The 19,840-nt window shown below is 42.2% G+C and overlaps 1 protein-coding gene across 7 annotated transcripts in view; it reads right to left on the reverse strand.

Annotated features, from left to right (window-relative positions):
* Positions 1-19,840, reverse strand: part of ATXN7L1 (ataxin 7 like 1) — a 203,564-nt gene that overhangs the window by 97,007 nt on the left and 86,717 nt on the right. The window contains exon 1 of one of the 7 annotated variants that reach the window (XM_075910168.1): positions 13,074-13,177. The exons of the other annotated variants lie outside the window; for them this stretch is intronic. The gene's annotated coding sequence lies outside the window, so the exon portion shown is untranslated. Of the gene's footprint in view, positions 1-13,073; positions 13,178-19,840 lie in introns of those variants that run through there. 7 annotated transcript variants of the gene reach the window in all.

The following is a 19,840-nucleotide window of genomic DNA, read 5'->3' on the forward strand; positions in this document are numbered from 1 at the left end:
AATTAATCTCATTTTAAAGGTATTAAATTAGGGATGTTAAAAAGCATATAATTTGTTACTTGCAGTCAACAAAAATTTTGTCGCCTACACGATTAATCAATAAGGACTGGCACTGCAAGCACTCAGTCCCAACTTGAGTTATTGCACAGTAGCAACAGTGGTATATTGCAGGACCCAGTGCGAGCCAGGACTGAACCAGGCTACCTGCTTGCTGTCTCCTAAAATACTTTTCCTGCAGAGCTGCAGCAGGGGTAGTTTCCAGGACCAGGTGCCAGGCTTCCAGCCCGCCCACTAAAAAATTTGCTCGCCGGGAGGAGGAGATGGGGGCGAGGAGGGCTGCGTGTAGCCAGTACCTTTAATTGATAAGCATTTGCTTATCGGTTAATCGGTTAACTGACTACACTATTACATCCCTATATTGAATATGTTATTTTTACAATCTAGTACATATTTGAGAGAGTTTGTCCATGAGTGAGCAAGTCTGTTTGTCTGTCTGGTTGTTCAAGAACTCCTCCAAAAGCATAAGAACTAGGACCCCAAATTTGGTATTCAGCTTCCTCTGATCATAACTTCAAGTGAGGTAAGGGTTTGATTGTGCTGGGGAATAAAACCATACAAACCAAGACAGAAAGACTGAATCACCAGGCAGGTTGAAGAGGCTGGCTGGGGACGCGCCCCTCCCATCTGAGACTGCCCCAGCCCAAGCCTCCTACCTCCTATGTACCTTTTAGGGAGGAGGAAGGGCTGCAGCTCCCACTCCCATTCATAAGGGAACATTGCTGGCTGTTCCCCTTTGTCAGTGTGAGGAGAAAGTGCACAGTTTGTGCCATTCTTCTATCTGGCTGGGGAGCTGCAGGCAGAAAACCAACTTGCACCTGCCCCAACTGTGAGACATGCAGCCCCGCCCCCAGCTGTGCCCGCTGGAACTATGGTGACCATGGAGAGGTGCTTCTGATCTGGCCCCAAATTGCTGCAGTAAAGAGGACTGGGACAGTTCTCTCTCACAGGGACAACCTGCATACTGAACCCCTCGTCCCCAACCCCATTCCAGAGCAATGATTTAAATGAAGAAAAACAAAAATTAATTAAATTAAGGATCGAGCAACACCAGGTGAATCTTCTAATCTACTATAGGGATGTAAAAGGTTAATTGGTTACCCAGTGAGCATGTGCCTTATTGGTATGCTTTAACCGGTGGAGCCAGAGAAGCCACCCATTCATAGCGTGGTGGACTTGGACCAGTCTGACCTGGCCTGGCCTGACCTGGTCAAAGCAGCCCCCCACCTGCAGGGTTTTACATCCCTAGTCGACAATATATTTTAGAGAGTTTGTCTGTCTGTGTGTGTCGACCCATCTGTGAGTCCATTTGTTCAAGAACTCCTCCTAAACAATAAGACCTAGGACCACCAAATTTGGTATGCAGCTTCCTCTTATCATAACTTAAAGCAAGGCCAGGGTTTGGTTATGGCAGGACAATGGGCTGTGCATGGAATATGATTGTTTTGCATCTAAGGGAGAGGTGTGATAGCGGAGAGAGTTATACTCACAAATGTCCACATGGGAGCAGCAGCTGGCCAGCAGCATGACCTTTCATCAGCCTGGGGAGCAGCCACCCACTGCTCTGGGCCAGCCACAGGGAGCAGCTGGTGGGGGGGGGGGAGAAGAGAGGAGAGGGGCGCTGCATGGCCCCCATTGCTCTAGGCTAGCCCCGCAGAGAAGCCACAAAGTGGCCTTCATGACCACTCCCACCCCAGGCCAGCCCCAGGGAGAAGCCAGTAGGTGGGCAGCATGGTCCCACCCCTGCCCTGAGCAACACCAGGTAAGTCTTCTAGCATAATATAAAGCAAAGGACCACTAAGCCGCTGTCTTCTCGGAAATTCTGTGTCACATACAAAGTAATCTGTTTTGAGTTACTTCACTTACATTATAAAATATTGAGTTATTGAGACTAGTTTTAAGAGAGGATTGCAACCTTCATGAAAACTGTTATCTAAGGAAAATGATGACAATGAGATTCTGTGTTAGTGCCTTTAAGAATATGCCTTCTTTGAAAAATGAAAATCTGTATATTTCTACATATCTGTGCTAGCTTCAATCTATCTTATGCAGGTAACAATAATAATGAATAGGCATCTTCTTGGGGTAACAGCCGGAATACAAGCCTCTGGAGACTTTAGGTGTCCACTCAGGTTGCTAGCCAAGACTATCATGGGCAGAGAGAGGTGCATCCTGGAGGTGAATGCCTGGCTGCGAGGATGGTGTAGCCAGGAGGGCTTCGGCTTCCTTGACCACAGGGTGTGCTTCCAGGAAGGACTGCTTGGCAGAGATGGAGTTCACCTTTCCAGGAGTGGGAAGGCCTTGTTTGGACACAGACCGGCTAACCTTGTGAGGAGGGCTTTAAACTAGGTTCGACGGGGACAGGTGAGCAAAGCCCACAGGTAAGTGCTGAATGTGCGGGACTGGGAGATGGGTTGGAAATGGGGGGAACTACGGACTATAATGGCAAGGAGAAAGGAGTCAGGGCACAACAGTATCAAATCAGTATCTTAGATGCCTATATACAAATGTGAGAAGTATGGGTAATAAGCAGGAAGAACTGGAATTCCTAACAAATAAATACAACTATGACATCATTGGTATTACAGAAACCTGGTGGGATGGGACGCATGATTGGAATGTTGGTATGGAAGGGTACGGCTTGCTCAGGAAGGACAGACAGGGAAAAAAGGGAGGAGGGATTGCCTTGTATATTAAAAATGTACACACTTGGACTGAAGTGGAGATGAACGTAGGAGATAGCTGTGTAGAGCGTCTCTGGGTTAAGCTAAAAGGGGTAAAAAATGAGGGTGATGTCATGCTAGGAGTCTACTACAGGCCACCTCGCCAGGTGGAAGAGGTGGATGAGGCCTTTTTTAAACAACTAACAATACTATCCAAAGCCCAAGATTTGGTGGTGATGGGGGACTTCAACTATCCAGACATATGTTGGGAAACTAACACAGCGGGGCACAGGCTATCCAATAAGTTTCTGGACTGCATTGGAGACAACTTTCTGTTTCAGAAGGTTGAAAAAGCTACCAGAGGAGAAGCTGTTCTGGATTTGATTTTAACAAATAGGGAGGAACTAGTTGAGAACTTGAAAGTGGAGGACAGTATGGGGGACAGTGATCATGAAATAATAGAGTTCATTATCTTAAGGAAAGGTAGAAGGGAGACCAGCACAATTGAGGTAATGGATTTCAGGAAGGCAGATTTTGATAAGCTCAGAGAACTTGTAGGTAAGGCCCCATGGGAAGCAAGACTGAAGGGAAAAACAACTGAGGAGAGTTGGAAGTATTTCAAAGGGACGTTGTTAAGGGCCCAAAAGCAAACAATTCCGCTGTGTAGGAAAGATAGAAAATACGGCAAAAGACCAGCTTGGCTTAACAAGGAGATCTTGCATGATCTCAAAATAAAAAAGGAGTCCTATAAAAAATGGAAACTAGGACAAATAACAAAAGATGAATATAGGCAAGCAACACAGGAATGCAGGGGCAAGATTAGAAAGGCAAAGGCACAAAATGAGATCAAACTAGCTACAGGCATAAAGGGAAACAAGAAGACCTTTTATAAATACATTAGAAGCAAAAGGAAGACCAAGGACAGGGTAGGCCCACTGCTCAGTGAGGAAGGAGAAGCAGTAACATGAAACTTGGAAATTGCGGAGATGCTCAATGACTTCTTTGTTTCGGTCTTCACCGAGAAGTCTGGAGGTGTGCCTAACATAGTGAATACAAGCAGAGAGAGGGTAAGTTTAGAAGATAGGATACACAAAGAACAAGTTAAAAATCACTTAGGAAAGTTAGATATCAGCAAGTCACCAGGTCCTGATGAAATGCATCCCAGGATACTCAAGGAGCTGATAGAGGAGGTATCTGAGCCTTTAGCTATGATCTCTGAAAAATCATGGAAGACAGGGGAGATTCCAGAAGACTGGAAAAGGGCAAATATTGTGCCCATCTATAAAAAGGGGAATAAGAACAACCCAGGAAACTACAGACTGGTCAGTTTAACGTCTGTCCCAGGGAAGATAATGGAGCAGGTAATTAAGGAAATCAAACACTTGGATGGTAATAAAGTGATAGGGAATAGCCAGCATGGGTTTGTGAAGAACAAGTCATGCCAAACTAATCTGATAGCTTTCTTTGATAGGATAACGAGCCTTGTGGATAAGGGAGAAGCGGTGGATGTCATATACCTAGATTTTAGTAAGGCATTTGATATGGTCTCGCATGATATTCTTATTGATAAACTAGGCAAATATAACTTAGATAGGGCCACGAAAAGGTGGGTGCATAATTGGCTGGATAACCGTAGTCAGAGAGTTGTTGTTAATGGTGCTAAATCCTGCTGGAAAGGGATAACAAGTGGAGTTCCGCAAGGGTCTGTTTTGGAACCCGTACTGTTCAATATCTTCATCAATGATGTAGATATTGGGATAGAGAGTACGCTTATTAAGTTTACAGATGATACCAAACTGGGTGGGGTTGCAACTTCTTTGGAGGATAGGGACATAATTCAAAATGACCTTAGCAAGTTAGAGAAATGGTCAGAGGTAAACAGGATGAAGTTTAATAAAGAGAAATGCAAAGTGCTCCACTTAGGAAGGAACAATCAGTTCCACACATACAAGATGGGAAGCGACTGTCTAGGAAGGAGCATGGCGGAAAGGGATCTAGGGGTCATAGTGGACCACAAGTTGAATATGAGTCAACAGTGTGATGCTGCTGCAAAAAAAGCAAATATGATTCTAGGTTGTATCAACAGGTGTGTTGTAAGCAAAACTCGTGAAGTCATTCTGCCGCTCTACTCTGCACTAGTTAGGCCTCAGCTGGAGTACTGTGTCCAGTTCTGGGCGCCACATTTCAAGAAAGATGTGGAGAAATTGGAAAGGGTACAGAGAAGAGCGACAAGAATGATTAAAGGTCTAGAGAACATGACCTATGAAGCCAGGCTTCATGAACTGGGCTTGTTTAGTTTGGAAAAAAGAAGATTAAGGGGGGACATGATAGCGGTTTTCAAATATCTAAAAGGGTGTCACAAGGAGGAAGGAGAAAATTTGTTCCTCTTGGTTTCTGAGGACAGGACAAGAAGTAATGGGCTTAAAGTGCAGCAAGGGAGGTTTAGATTGGACATTAGGAAAAAATTCCTAGCTGTCAGGGTGGTCAAATATTGGAATAAATTGCCCAGGGAGGTGGTAGAATCTCCCTCTCTGGAGATATTTAAGAACAGGTTAGATAGACATCTGTCAGGGATGGTGTAGACAGAGCTTGGTCCTGCCTTGAGGACGGGGGGCTGGACTCGATGACCTCTTGAGGTCCCTTCCAGTCCTATGATTCTATGTCTACACTACTATTACCTGTGCTAGCTAAACTAAAGTTAACATGGACATGTCTTTTCATGCTACACACACATACCTTCACTTACTGTGAAGACGTACTCTGAGGATATGTCTAGATTGCAGGCTTCTTTCGGAAGAAGCTTTTCTGGAAGAGATCTTCCGAAAAACTTGTTCAGCAAGAGAACATCTGCACTGCCAAAGTGCATCGAAAAAACAATCTGCTTTTTTGAAAGACAGCATCCACACTGAATGGATGCTATCTTGCAATTAAACTGTGATTACTATGGACGGAGTGGCCAGTAGGGCACCTGTGCTTTTTCCTCTTTCCTCATCTACCAAAAGAACTCTTTCTTCCACGTCCACACATGTCTTTTCCCAAAAGAGCTCTTTCGGAAAAAGGCTTCTTCCTCGTAGAAAGAGGATTACCAATGCCAAAAAAACTCGGTTCTTTCGATTTTCTTTCTAAAGAACGCGATTGCAGTGTGGACGTAATTGAAGTTTTTTCAGAAAAACGGCTATTTTTCTGAAAAAAAACCTCTGTAGTGTAGACATACCCTGAGAGGCACAGCACAAACTCACAACTAGAGGGAAAAAGGAAATATGTAGCTGTAAGCCACCCTTGCACCCTTCTAATTGTAGGCAGTTCTGGCAACTGAACCAGTACCCAGTCCACCTTAAAAGTCTCAGAGGGGTAGCTATGCTAGTCGATAACTAAAAAAAACAACTTAACAAATGGTCCTGTAGCATCTTAGAGACTAACTAAAAATATAGATAATATCATTAGCTTTTGTGGGCACAACCCACTTCTTTTATCTGAAGAGCTGGGTTGTGCTCACAAAAGCTCATGATACTATCTATATTTTTTGGTTAGTCTCTAAGGTGCTTCAGGTCCTTTCATTTTTTTTTTAAGTTTTCCAATACACCTTACACAGCCCTGGGAAGTCTGAGTTTCTTAACCCATCTACTATTGTGGAGCTGCACATACAGCTCTCTCTGTTTTATGTGGTAAACTTAAAAAACAACAAATAGTCTGGTAGCACTTTATAGACTAACAGAACACATAGATGGTATCATGAGTTTTGGTGTGTTACCATGGGTTTTGAATATGTATGGTGATGTGGTGGTAAATACAAAACGAAGTCACAAATGGGTTCCATTTTAGGTGAGAGACAAAGGTTAGGGATTCCTGCCTAATCTACGCCTTGCACTCGTCACTAGTATCTGCACCCCATCCTAACAGTGTGCACATGACACTCTAAGGCTATGCACACCACCTGTTATGCACTTGGCACCTAAGATCTGCACACCACCTAGGTAACCAATGTGCACACGTCACCAAAGAAGTGCACTCAGCCCTCCTCAGGTTTTCCTGCCTTAGAGGCAATAAAACCCCTTGGTTCTGAGAGGTTCGGGTTGGTTCTTCCCTTGTGGATGTACTTACTGGATCATGTGGAGTTGGCTTGTTGTCTTGTCTGTTTACCCAAGTCTGTTTTGTCTGATATGAGTGTGTGTGAGGTTGATTAATTTGTATCACCATCGGGATTATGGCAGTAAGTGTTAGTTAGCTGGATATTTCTGTGGGCCACCTGCGCATGGTGTATTCCCATGTTGAGGTAATTAAGCTAGGAATAGCGATGGCTAGACCATCCTCGCTATCGCTTTTGGGATTACGTGAGTGTGCTGAATAGTCGCTTCCCGTGACTCCTGTGTGTGACTGCCACCTGAAGAGCCGAGGATCCTAAGATGGACCGGTGTCCTAAGGCCTGGTGACTGAGCTCGAGGGATCTCCTCACTGTTCCTCCATTGCGGCTTTCCATTAGCCAAAGTGTAGAGGTCGTGAGCAATGGCTACATTATCAACTGACTGATTATAAAGTATATTCCTATTGTTTAAGGGACTTTTCTATCTCCTTTCTTTTCGGGGTTAGGGTGGTTCACCAGTTACCTGTCACTTTCTGTGTATGCTATCTAAATTGTTACAATATACAGTTTGGACCCAAATTGAGAATCTGTCTATTCTTTCAAAACTCCACTGGTGATTAGATACGGATTTCTTGGGCATATCTCGCTTCTGAAACAGGGACGATATAATAACTAGATAGTCAGTGAGCCTAGGTCATCTCAATTAGATCAAATTAATCATTGCAGTGTTCCCTGTGCAACATGTGGGCACAGCTCATGATGCCCACAAAAGCTCATCTACATGTTTTGTTAGTCTTTAAAGTGCTACCAGACTATTTGTTGTTTTTTAAGTTTATCCGGTACAGACTAACTCAGCTACCCCATGAAACTTTTGTTTTATGTGGGTGTATCCACCTATATGTCCTACCTGTATTGTCCTGGGGATGTCACATGGGCCACAGCTGTGTGCTGACTGGACTACAAGCAGCCCTCAGGGCACAGGTTGAGAATCACCGGTCTGAGTTACAGAAATCTCTCTTGAGCGGCAGCATTGTTCAGACTCTCCAAGATGCGATGATCTGTGATCTTACATGGCCCCTACACCAGAACTTGAGAGGGAGTTCTTAAAAAAACAGCCTGCAACTCTCTTCCTCAGTTTTTTTCTTTGGGAATTCTCCATGATTATATCAATGGCTTAGAGAGATCAGCTACCTGGCATAAAGAAGCCAGAGCAGGGGATGAAGACCTAATCTTAGATATTTCCTCAAGAGGTCTTGCTATTATAGTACCGATTCTTTTTCAGGCATTTTTCCCAATGAATTTCATGGCATCAGGTATGGCATTTGTATGACTCCTTACTGAAAAGATAGTTTTTCTGTTCTCAAGGATTGCAGCCTTTCTGCAGGCATTCTACTTAAACTCTGCAGACTTCTGTAGCGCTGGAGATCTTTGTCTTTATACTTGTAGATACATACTGGCATCTTTCCCCATTCAGCAAGAAGTTGTTTTAACTGTTACACTGATCAGAACCAAAGCTGACAGGATTGAAGCATATGTACACAACTGAAACATTCCAGACCTCTTCATTCTAATGCCACTCTTTCAAGTCAGTGGAGGGCAAACAGGAGAGACACCCGAACAATTTAGGTCCAAATCTGAATCCATGACAGTCTCCATTCATTTGTAGGCAGGTTCTCCCATTCATGAAAATGAAGATTATGTGCCCAAAATAGAGGAGAGCATGTGCTTCCTAACTACTGCAAAATACCCTTCAGAGTCTAGATTTTTTAAAAATCTAGCTCAATTACTTATGAAAGAGGCATTTTAAAGCAGACAAAACAGTGCCGTGAACTCCCCCTACTGGAGCTATGTAAACAATCAACCTCAAATACCATATCCTGAACTACTGTATTCTGATAGTGTTGGGTACAAAGTAGTAAACAAGAGAGCTGATATAGGATATGCATTTCCTCATCAAGTAATATAGAAGGGTCTTAATCCTTAGGTCCTTGCTATGTTTTCACTCTAGTATTATTAAGGCAAGCTCACAATGCCTTCAATGGATGTTCGCTGCATCAGAACAGAGAACTGAGCAAGCACTTTGGCATTTTCCCCAAAGCAAACAGAAAATTTTAACCATATATTTGGGCAATTTCAAAGATGCTTATGTGGAGAGTTTCTATGCCTCTATAAAATATCAATTGTTACATTTGGCAAAATTCCTGGAGTAGTGCAAGTCATGTCTGGTGGCTCAAACATTACATTCTGGGGACTTTATTTTTGTATTCTACAATGATATCAGAAATCCCAGACAGGATCAAGGCCCCATTATCTCAGGTGTTCTACAAATGACATAGGCCAATGCTGTTCTGTTATTACATTAGTTTGTGGATTTTTTTCCGCCTCATAAGTGTTCAGTTACTATACTGCTAAAAAATAAAAGAGGTCAGTCAGACCCTGCTGCAATACAATTTTTTGTGGGGAAGTAGCAGTGGCCAGGTCCCAATACTGGAACACATTTGTAGACTGCAAAGAGGTGCTTAATGACTTATTTGTTTCGGTTTTCATCAAGAAGGTTGGTGGGGATTGGATGCTTACAATAATAAATGCTGAAGAAAAGAAAGTAAGGTTCAGAAAGTAAAATAGGAAAAGAACAAATTAAAAATGTCTTGAAAAAGCTAGATGTCTTCAAGTCACCAGGACCTGATGAAAGGCATCCTAGAACATTGAAGGAGCTGATTCAAGAGGCATCAAAGCCATTAGCTATCATCTTGGAAAAGCCATGGAAGAAAGGAGTAATTCCAGAAGACTGGAAAAGGGAAAATATAGTTCTTGTCTATAAAGAGGGAAAGAAGGAACCCAGGAAACCACAGACCAGTCAGTTTAACTTCTGTACCAGGGAAGATAATGGAGCAAATAACTAAGTAATCCATCTGCAAGCATCTGGAAGATAAAGTGATAACTAACAGTCAGCAAGGATTTGTAAAGAACAAATCTTGTCAAACCAACCTAAATAGCTTTCTTTGAGAGGATAACAAGCCCTGTGGATAGGGGGCAAGCAGTAGATATGGTATACCTAGACTTTAGTAAAGCATTTGATACAGTCATGCATGACCTTCTTATCAATAAATTATGGAAATTCAACGTAGATGGGACTTCTACAAAGTGGGTACATAATTGGTTGGATAACTGTTCTCAGAGAGTAGTTATCAATGGTTCATAGTCATGCTGGAAGGGCATAACCAGTGGGGTTCCACCGGACCAGTTTTGGGACTGGATCTGTTCAATATCTTCATCAACAATTTAGATATTGGCATAGAGAGTATGCTTATAAAGTTTGCAGATGATACCAAGCTGGGAGGATCTGAAAGTGCTTTGGAGGACAGGTTTATAATTCAAAATGATCTGGACATCCTGGAGAAATGATCTAAGGTCAGTCAATAGGATGAAGTTCAGTAAGGACAAATGCAAAGTACTCCACTTAGAGAGGAACAATCAGTTTCATACATAAAAATGGGAAATGACTGTCTAGGAAGGAGTACTTCAGAAAGGAATTTAGAGAGTCATAGTGGACCACAAGCTAAATATGAGCAAACACAATGATATTGTTGCCAAAAAAAAAAGGCAAATATGCTGGGATGCATAAACAGGAGTGTTGTAAGAAAGACTCAAGAAGTCAGTCATCTGCTCTACACTGAGCTGATTAGGCTTCAACTGGAGTATTGTGGTTAGTTCTGGACATCACATTTCAAGAAAAATGTGGACAAATTGGATAAAGTCCAGAGAAGAGCAACAAAAACTATTAGAAATCTAGAACACGACTTATGAGAGAGGACTGAAAGAATGAGTGTGTTTAGTTTGGAAAAGAGAAGACTGAGAGGTGATATATCATCAGCTTTCAAGTACCTAAAATGCCGTGACAACGTGGGGAGGGGGGATATTCTCCTTAACCTTTGATGACAGAACAATAAAAAAGAGGCTTAAATTGCAGCAAGGGAGGTTTAGGTTGGACATTAAGAAAAATTTCCTGTCAGGCTGGTTAAACATTGGATTAAATTGCCCAGGGGCACTGTGGAATCTCTATCACTGGAGATATTTAAGAGCAGGTTAGATAAACATCTATTGGGGTGATTCTAGATGGTGCTTGGTCCTGCTGTGAGTGCAGGAGACTGGAATTGATGACCTTTCAAGGTCCCTTCCAGTTCTATGATTCTATGACTAGCAGCAGAAGGAAGCATTGCAAAACAGATATTTTTCATCCAATGAAACATATTTGAGCAGGTAAATTCAAAACTTATTAGATACCGATTATGGAATATGCAAGTTCCAGATCTGTTAATCAGCTACAAATCATTTATGGCTTGGAGAAGGAGCTCCAAAAGAGCTCAATAGAACTGCAAACACCAGAGGTGTACTGACCTGATTTCTGACCTACTTAGGCATAAAACATCATCTTGGATGTGTCTCAACTGATCAGAACACAGATCTACCAAACTTATAGAATCAGAGACTAATTCCCTATTTCAGTATGAAAAAAGGAATTTGTTAATGATCCAGGGTCTTGTTTTACTTTGAAATAATCTTCTGGCAGAAATGGAGATGATGAAAGTTCTCCTTGATAATAAAAGAGTAGGTCTGAACTGCAGGCTAAACACAACTTACCCGCCTTCTGTCCACACACAAATATCTCAGTTTTGGCTCCAACACAGGATCCTGGAGAGTTGAAGGTTTCAAGTCTGAGTGAAGCTAGGACCTAGGATTCAAATCCGATTCCTTTACAGTATAGATGAAACCCCTCGATCTGAGATTCACCTAAAGGATCCCATAAACCCACGAGTTAACTTCCTTTGTCCAATCTATTCCAATAACCTCCAGTCAAATCCTAGGAAATTAAAGCAAAACTTGGTGCAATGCAGGAGCTTGTAATCGGTTTTTAACCCTTCCATTATCTTCTAAACACCAAGCAGCAAACATACCATCAGAGAATCTTCTGTGTTTGCAATGGAGACTGAACAGAAGAAGCCTTTTGCAAAGTGTACTGTTTCATAGTGATTGGAGCACATCCAGATTCTGGTAAACTACTGATGCAAGGCCAGAAAACACACTGGACTCTGGTAAAAACACCAGAAACAACCATGTATAACTGCAAACAGCTTAGAAACTGGCAGTGCTGCAAATTTACTGGCCACTGCAGGGAGTGGATTAAGCTACCAGAACTGCACCTTGTGCAACTCACTGACATCGTGACCATTTGATGATGGGTTTGACTGGGTTCTAAGCATTGCAGCAACCACAGAGCCAACAGAGGTGCATGATGAGCAGATCAGCTGAGATGGTGACCTGCTGGTCCCCGGATCCCACATGGGCACTGATGGGAAGCAATCAGTAGGAGATGAACGAGGACACTTAAGTGACTCTGTTGATGAAACTGGTCCCACAGGAGCTTTGAAGCAGGAGTAGCACATCTTGGGCAATACTTGAAGGAGCTGTTTGATGCCCTTCCCCAAGAAACAGCCTGCCACAGATAGTACACATGAAAAGGACAGAAGCTAGCCCTGAGCCCGGTAAGTTTCTGCCTCCATTTTAAAGTGTATTAATATAATAATGGGAGGGATTTCTGTTTTATAAACCAATGCAAACATTATTGGAAGCCCTAGCTAGCAGCATGTATTTGCTAATGGAGTATTGTGTGGTACGCATGGCTTAGCACCCCCCACCACATATAGTTTAAAATGGTTACCCGGAACCACAAGCCATAAAAATGCCTTGAAAGTGAATCTTTACTTGAGAAATCACCGATTTTTGCTAGGGCATTCTGTTTATTAAAAACAATAACCTTACATTGCTATACCTGAAAATATGCAGCTCTGTAACTACTCCATGGTGTAACAAGCTGCCCAGAAAGAGAAAACGGGATGGAAAGGGAGAAAGAAGGTGAAAATGCTTCCCATTTACAAATCTAGTTCATTTCAGTTACAAGTAGTCAATGCAGTTCATAAGTGACAAAATCGTTTGTGTCAAATTTGACAGAGGTTAAAATTTTTCCTCCCACAAATGTAGTGGAAGAAGATGATCGCTGTAGAGTTGTGTTTGCATGCAGCCATAATAGATTAGGCCACTCAAAAGCTAACAAGTCATTCTGTTGATTCCCTTGTGAATTCTAACCCAATCTTGGGTGCTCATAGCTGCAAACCATTCCTGAAACAGGAAGTCCAGTTAGGAAGTCACATTTCCAGGGATGGTAGCTGACCAGCCCACAACACACAGATGTGCTGTTCAGTCACTATACATACTTGGGTTGCGTATACTGCAAGCTTCCCACCAGCAGCTTGAATAACATCTCCCTTTGCCAGCTGAGCACGACAACAACTTTTATGTCCTCCAAAATGTAGAAGTGCTGAAATGACAGAAAAAGCTTTTGTAGCACGGCCACTAACAGTATCTCCCTCCTCAACCCAAGTACTTCTACAATTTCTAGGAAACACAAAGCAGCTTAACATTTTTAACTTAACATGCTTTCTGGAGTTCTTTTGCTACGATTAACCCAAGGATGTCTAGGGAGCATCTGTAATCATAACATATGGAGGTGCCATTTGGAAGAGTAACAATTTATGTCCTTGAAATTCCACAAGGATTTTTACTGCACTCCTGCATTGAGCTATTGAGACAGTAGCCCTCCATTTCTTGTTTTATTACAGAACCCTTGAACTCTACTGCTATAAGTTCACAGCTCACCCACACTGCAGCAGAAGCCTGAGTCACTGCATCTTCATGGATCACTCCAAAAGCAAGTGTTTCTGTGATGAATTTATGGCTGAAGTTCTGACCAGAGCAAACAAGCAGGCCCAGCACCAAAAACAGAGGGACTTACGGCTAGAAGAAAGGCAGGGCAAGAGGCCAGCAAGAAGGCTCAGTCTGGCTGAATAGCTTCAGGAGAGGGTTTCAACATAGCAGCAGGCACTTGCTTCGCAGTTTCTGGAACAGGAAAGGCAGCTAAAGGAGGAAGAAACAGCTCAGCAGAGAGAACTGCCTGCATGGCTGATATCAACAACGGCCACAAGAAAAGAGGCTCCTGCTGCATCACCCATGCCATGGCCTGAGTTCCTTGTGTGGCACTGTGGTACTCAGGAACACCTTGGAAAACTCCATGCAATCAGGCCCCCACGAGTGGCTGGGCAGGATAGCTTTGCTCCACGTAGCCCTCGATATTGATCTCTTGTCCTATGATTGCCTCCATCCCTCACCCCAGCACCAAATGAGCAGTAAACATAGAAAGAAGAATGGGAGGGCCAGGAAACATGCAATGGTAGGGGCTTCTGTCTCATACAGGGTTTCACTGCACTTGCTTATACTTTCTGGTTTTGTTTTTAAGGTTCTGTTGTTACTGATGTTTTGGTGTGGCAATGGTAGCTGGCCTGCCTGAGAAAGGGTTAATGTACTTCTCTAATCCAATTTATAAATAACAATTTCTATTTTGTCAGGAAAGTTGATTGCTATCCCTGAGTCACATCATACAATGTCTATTTGTAATAATAAAGGTAAATACATGAGATGGGACAAATAGGTAGGTACGTAAACACTGTTCATCACTACAGTTGTCTATTATCAACCCATACTTCAATCACCTCCTTACATCAATACTGTGAATCAGTCCCCACTGACTTTGATATGTGGTCATGGCATTCGTAAATACACCAAATGGCAATCAAGCCCCATTTGCTCCCGAGCACTGAAACTCACCCCCTCCACCACACACAATCAACGAAGTCCATTTCCCACTTCCAGCACATTCATAAAGGTACAATTCTCCTTCTTCCATTGGGCCATGGAAAGCATCCTTGATTTCTGTAATCTGGGTGCATTATGCTCTAGCTGTGACAGGTGCACTTTCTGTCTGAGTGTACTAGTTCAATGGACCCTGGCTCTCATAGGTCCATTAAGAAGGAAATGGCTTCACAAAGATCATGAAAAACACAGCAAACAACAATAAGGCAGACAGCACTGATGACCTTGGCATGCAAATGGGTCTGCAGACATCTCCAATGGGATTTCAATCCGCCTAAATAAAGCACGTTCAACCACCATTATACATATGCTCAAAGTGCAATTTAAACATCTTTTGCCAGGTTCTTTGAAATCAGAATACAGTTTCATAAACCAAGGCAAAAGGGGGTACACGCAGGATCATCCAAAATAATGGGGAGGAAAGTAACTCCTTTTATGACAATGTCATTTGGAGGGAATAGCGACCCAGCCCGGATACAGAATTCTTTAACAGTGGAAAAACTCTGGTATCATGAACTTTCCAAGTACAGCTATGCTGACACACAAATTTACCTCTGGGATCCACAAAGGCCTGCAGAACAATGGTGCAGTACTCTTTGTGGTTCATGTATTCCAGTGTCCCTTCAGGGCACAAACTACGGGCACACAAGTCAGCCCACCTGGGCTATGTCTAGACTGCAGGCTTCTTTCGAAAGAGCCTCTTTCGAAAGATCGCGTCTAGACTGCAGGAGGATCTTTCGAAAGAGAAATCCGCTTTTTCGAAAGAGAGCACCCAGCGAGTCTGGATGCTCTCTTTCGAAGACGGTCTCTTTACATTGAAGAACGCCTTCTTTCGAAAGAGGAACTTTCGAAAGAAGGCGTTCTTCCTCGTGAAACGAGGTTTACCGCCATCGAAAGAAAAGCCGCGTTCTTTCGAAATAATTTCGAAAGAACGCGGCTTGAGTCTGGACGCAGGGGAAGTTCTTTTGAAAAAAGGCTACTTTTTTCGAAAGAACCCCTGAGTCTGGACACGGCCCTGCAGTTCGGAAACCCTATTTTCTCAAAGCCCACAGTTACTTTAGGAGTATCTTTGATGCCTTCCACTTTGGGGTAAACCACACAGCTGAGTCTCTCGGAGATTTCCATCACCACTTTGCCTACCATTGATTTTCCAACACAAAAGTGATTGGCAGTGCACCTTTAGCAGCCACTTTTAAGTCTGCATGTCTGTGTCCTCCTCCTTCTCCATTAAAAACTGTCAGGTGCCCTTGGTGGGTCAGGAAACACCACCAAAATGTCCACCAGCATCTCATAAAAGCTCTGCCTGTTTCCTGACACAGGAGTGAAATCACAAGCAAGCTGTGATAGATGGGAGCTCACAGACCAAAATGACTGCTTGCTGGAATGTGTTGGCAGGCTGTTCAAACTTCCTGTAAAGTGCATTTGGACAGTCAAGTTTTCTCAGAGTGAAACATGATCAAAGGGCTAGAGCGGCCATGATTCAGGAGGATGCAAAAGCGTCTTGGCTATAGTCGGTTTGACATGAATCTACATTCTACTTTGCGGAAACCAGCATCCTAGGTTTGAGCCTAGGTTAGATCATTCTTAGTATATGCTTAAAAATCAGTGTAAATGTTCAAGCCCTGGGTTGTGTAACCCAGAATCAGGTGACTTGACTTATGTTACAGCGCAGAACTACCAAAAAGGTATGTCTTTGAACCAATTAAGCACCTGCAGCTGATGTGGTCTTGTGGGGCTTCGTGAGAGGCTTCCTGCCTCCAAACATCTACACAGCAATGTTACAGACTTTTAGCCCAAATGTTGAGTGCCGGAGTGAGCTGTCTTGGACCAGCCACTGGTCTTTTATTCCAGTGTAGACATAACTACTAGCGACTGTTCGTCCAGTGGCCTCTTTCTCTTTGGGACACAGGGAGCTCTGTCTTTATGATTCTGATATCTGGCCAGATCCCTATATAGTTTTCCCCTTCCAAAGTAAAGTCCCACTCAGCAACCTGTCTGTATACGTTTTCAGGTGGTATTCTCTTCTGACTCCAGGTCCTGAGATACTCGAATATACTTGATGTCAGAAACAAAGTACTGATGCCCATATCTAGACCCTTGATGCCTTATCATAGATATGGACAATTTTTAAAACTGGAGTATATTAGCCTCTGACTAAAGGCTGCAGAGATAACAAGTAGTGAGGCTCTGCTTGAGAATCAGTAGATACTGGAGTAACCTCAATCTGAGCCTCAGAAGAGGTTTATGACATTTGACAAATGACACTGTATCTGCTTTGATGTCAACCTAGATGTTCACATCCACTTGATTTTTTAATACCTTCAGATACCTAGAAAGTACAAAAGATGACAAACTGTAGTCTAAGTTTTCTCCAACTTTAGTCTGGAGGAAGATCTCTCTTTTTAATATGCTTTTATACAGGTATCTAACACAGTGAGGCTCTACTCCTTGACAGGGTCCTTCAGTGCTCCTTTAGGCAGATAAATCCTTGCTGTTAACAAGAGAAACTCTCCTAAACATTTTACAAAATAAAAGTTTTTAGAAAGGTAAGATTAAACTGAGCATAAAGTTTTCTTACTATAAACATGTTTTAACGTTATTTGCACTTTAATAAGTTTGGATGTTAGGAGGCTGTTCAAATTTTCTTCCCAGACTCGCACCATTCCAGATCAGGACCCCACTGCACCAGACACTATACAAACACCTATGAAAAAAACCTATCACTGTTCTGAATAGCTTACAAATGAGAGTGCCAATTCTGCAAACACTGAGGCATACAAGAAGTATCATTGAGTTTAACGGTATTGCCGAAGTGCTTCCAGGATTATAGATTCTAAACTGATGAAGGGTAGAGGTTTTTTCTGTGATATTGAAGCAACAGATTTTTTTAATGCTAAAGAAACTCAACAATCTCCTTTCATAGGACTAGAAGAGATCCTGAAACATTTTTAAAAGGAAATTTAATGGAAAGAATTCACATGAATTATACATTAATTTGTAATGCACTAGGCAAAGATTGGAAAAGGTATAGTTTCCACAGAAATAGCTCTGCCACACACAGCACAGTCTAGGTTTCTAGGTTTGCTAATGTATACCTCAAATATATGCATTACTTTTTAAATTAATTAAATGGGTGTCAAATATAGCGAAGGTACATACACAACAAAGCAGAGTGAGATGCACCTGATGATCTTGGGCTGGAAGTCCGGCTGGGAGCAGTACCTGCTGTTCTTTTTCAGCGCTAGATGGGTGACGATGTCGTCTTAAAGCTAATGAAAGCTTTTTGTTGGAAATAGATTTACTTATCTATTTTATAATCTCATGACTGCAGTGTGATGAATATACAATGTGTGACAAAACTCCTACTTAAACTCCATGCGTCCTGCACTTCCTGGTGGATTTGCTTGCTTCAGAGGCTTACAGAAGCCTCCACTTTTAGCACTGCACTTAGGGCGTTAAGTTTGCTGTTTACTGAGCTCTTTTCATCATTGGCCAGAGTGTGATATAATGGGAGAACAGTCTCCACAGTCTTTTCCCCGAGTGGAAATGCATGTTGGGGGAACCCAGACCCACCTTCTACTCTTGATTCCAGCCCATGGCCCTGTAATAGCAGCTGCCTATGAAAGTCCCCAACACCTGCTATAAGACAGCTCGGGCTACTTCCCCAGCACCTTTCTTCTCTCTACTTCCTGCTCCTAGTGTCCAATTGTTGTCTTTTTTCCTCTGGACTCCCAGCAGCGCTTTCCTACGTCCTCTCAGTGTACATACACCAACTGTAGGCAAGCTCCTTTTATAGCCAGTCTCAACTGGTTTTCCTTAATTAACACCAGGTGTCCTAATCAGCTCAGACTGGCCTGACTCTGCAGGCTTGGTCAAATATCCCCAGGTGTTCAACTGTCCCTGATTGCGTCTGTTGGCTCTAAACCAGCCCCTCCCTGTTACTCTGGGAGCAGGGATCTTCTCAGTCTGAGGCTTAATATCTCCCCTCCTCTACTGTTTTATAACCTTCTGATCTGACCCAGTCACAAATGGAAAAGTTCAACAAGAAGGTAATGATAATACAATGTAAGTTACTCTCTTACAGTGGATCAGACAGCAAGATACCCATGATAAAATAAAAATCCACATCCTATAGCATGTACTTGCAAGACCAAAAATGATCTTTCCAATTTAGCATAACTGAAACTAGTCCTTTGATCTGTGATAATATTATTTTTAAGTGTATCAATTACAAACATAAGTAATATAACATCAATCACCCGATATCTTGTACCATAAATGCTGATAATGAAAATAAGGCAATGGTCTTTCACAATTAAAACCGTCACATAGTAAACACGATGCAGTAAATTTAAAAGAATGACCAACTTTCTAGATAGCTACTTTCAACATTTAGATCACAATCTGACTTAAGAATATTGATTCAAAGATTTCTGAAAGGAAAGAAGAGCAAAACTTTCATCCCGCTATCGGCGTCCCCATCCAGAATTGGCTTCATTTTAAAGAAATGAAAGTTGAGAGACAGAATGAAAAAATAAAGGTTGCCAAAGCACTTCTGTACCATAGCTATATTATGGCCGGTTATTTTGGCATGTCTAAGGAAGATTATCCATTATTCTGAGATATCACAGCAGAAGAACATGCTATCATATATTTACATACACACACACATGGAGACATATTCAAAAACTCCTGACTTTACTACTTCTCAATGGCACCTTAAATGACGGTATTACTTGCAGAGCCAACATATTCCACCACAGGATTTATCACTTGCCATTGTATTTAAGAATCTAAACTTTCAAGTAAAAAAAAGTTATTACTTACGGTTAACCAAAAAACAAAAACAACTTGTGAAAAACAATCAATTGTAAACCACTATATTCCTTAGTATTCAGTACAACAGCCCTAAGAGAATTGGACAACATTTCAGTGAAGTTAACTCTGAGGCGTAATGACAACAATTTCAATCTTAACACTTTTCTCACTCCTGATAATTTTAGCAGAAACATGTAACTGTGATTATCTCTCACTCCCAAACTGTCTTTGCTGACTTTCTGAATGACAAAACCCCACACTTTCTTTCCTCCCTACTGCCATTATTCCTAGCTGCCTATCCCAACAATTTCTGAGGTACAGTTCTTAAAATATGTTTTGCTTATTGAGAGTATGGGGACAAAGTAAAATTAAAACAAACAACAGGAACGACTATACTAATTGCATAATCATTTTTATACCTACCTCATTAAAAACCTCAATTTAATTTACATAATGC

The sequence above is a fragment of the Pelodiscus sinensis genome, chromosome 1 (assembly GCF_049634645.1).
Source record: "Pelodiscus sinensis isolate JC-2024 chromosome 1, ASM4963464v1, whole genome shotgun sequence".
In the NCBI taxonomy this organism is placed as follows: domain Eukaryota; kingdom Metazoa; phylum Chordata; order Testudines; family Trionychidae; genus Pelodiscus; species Pelodiscus sinensis.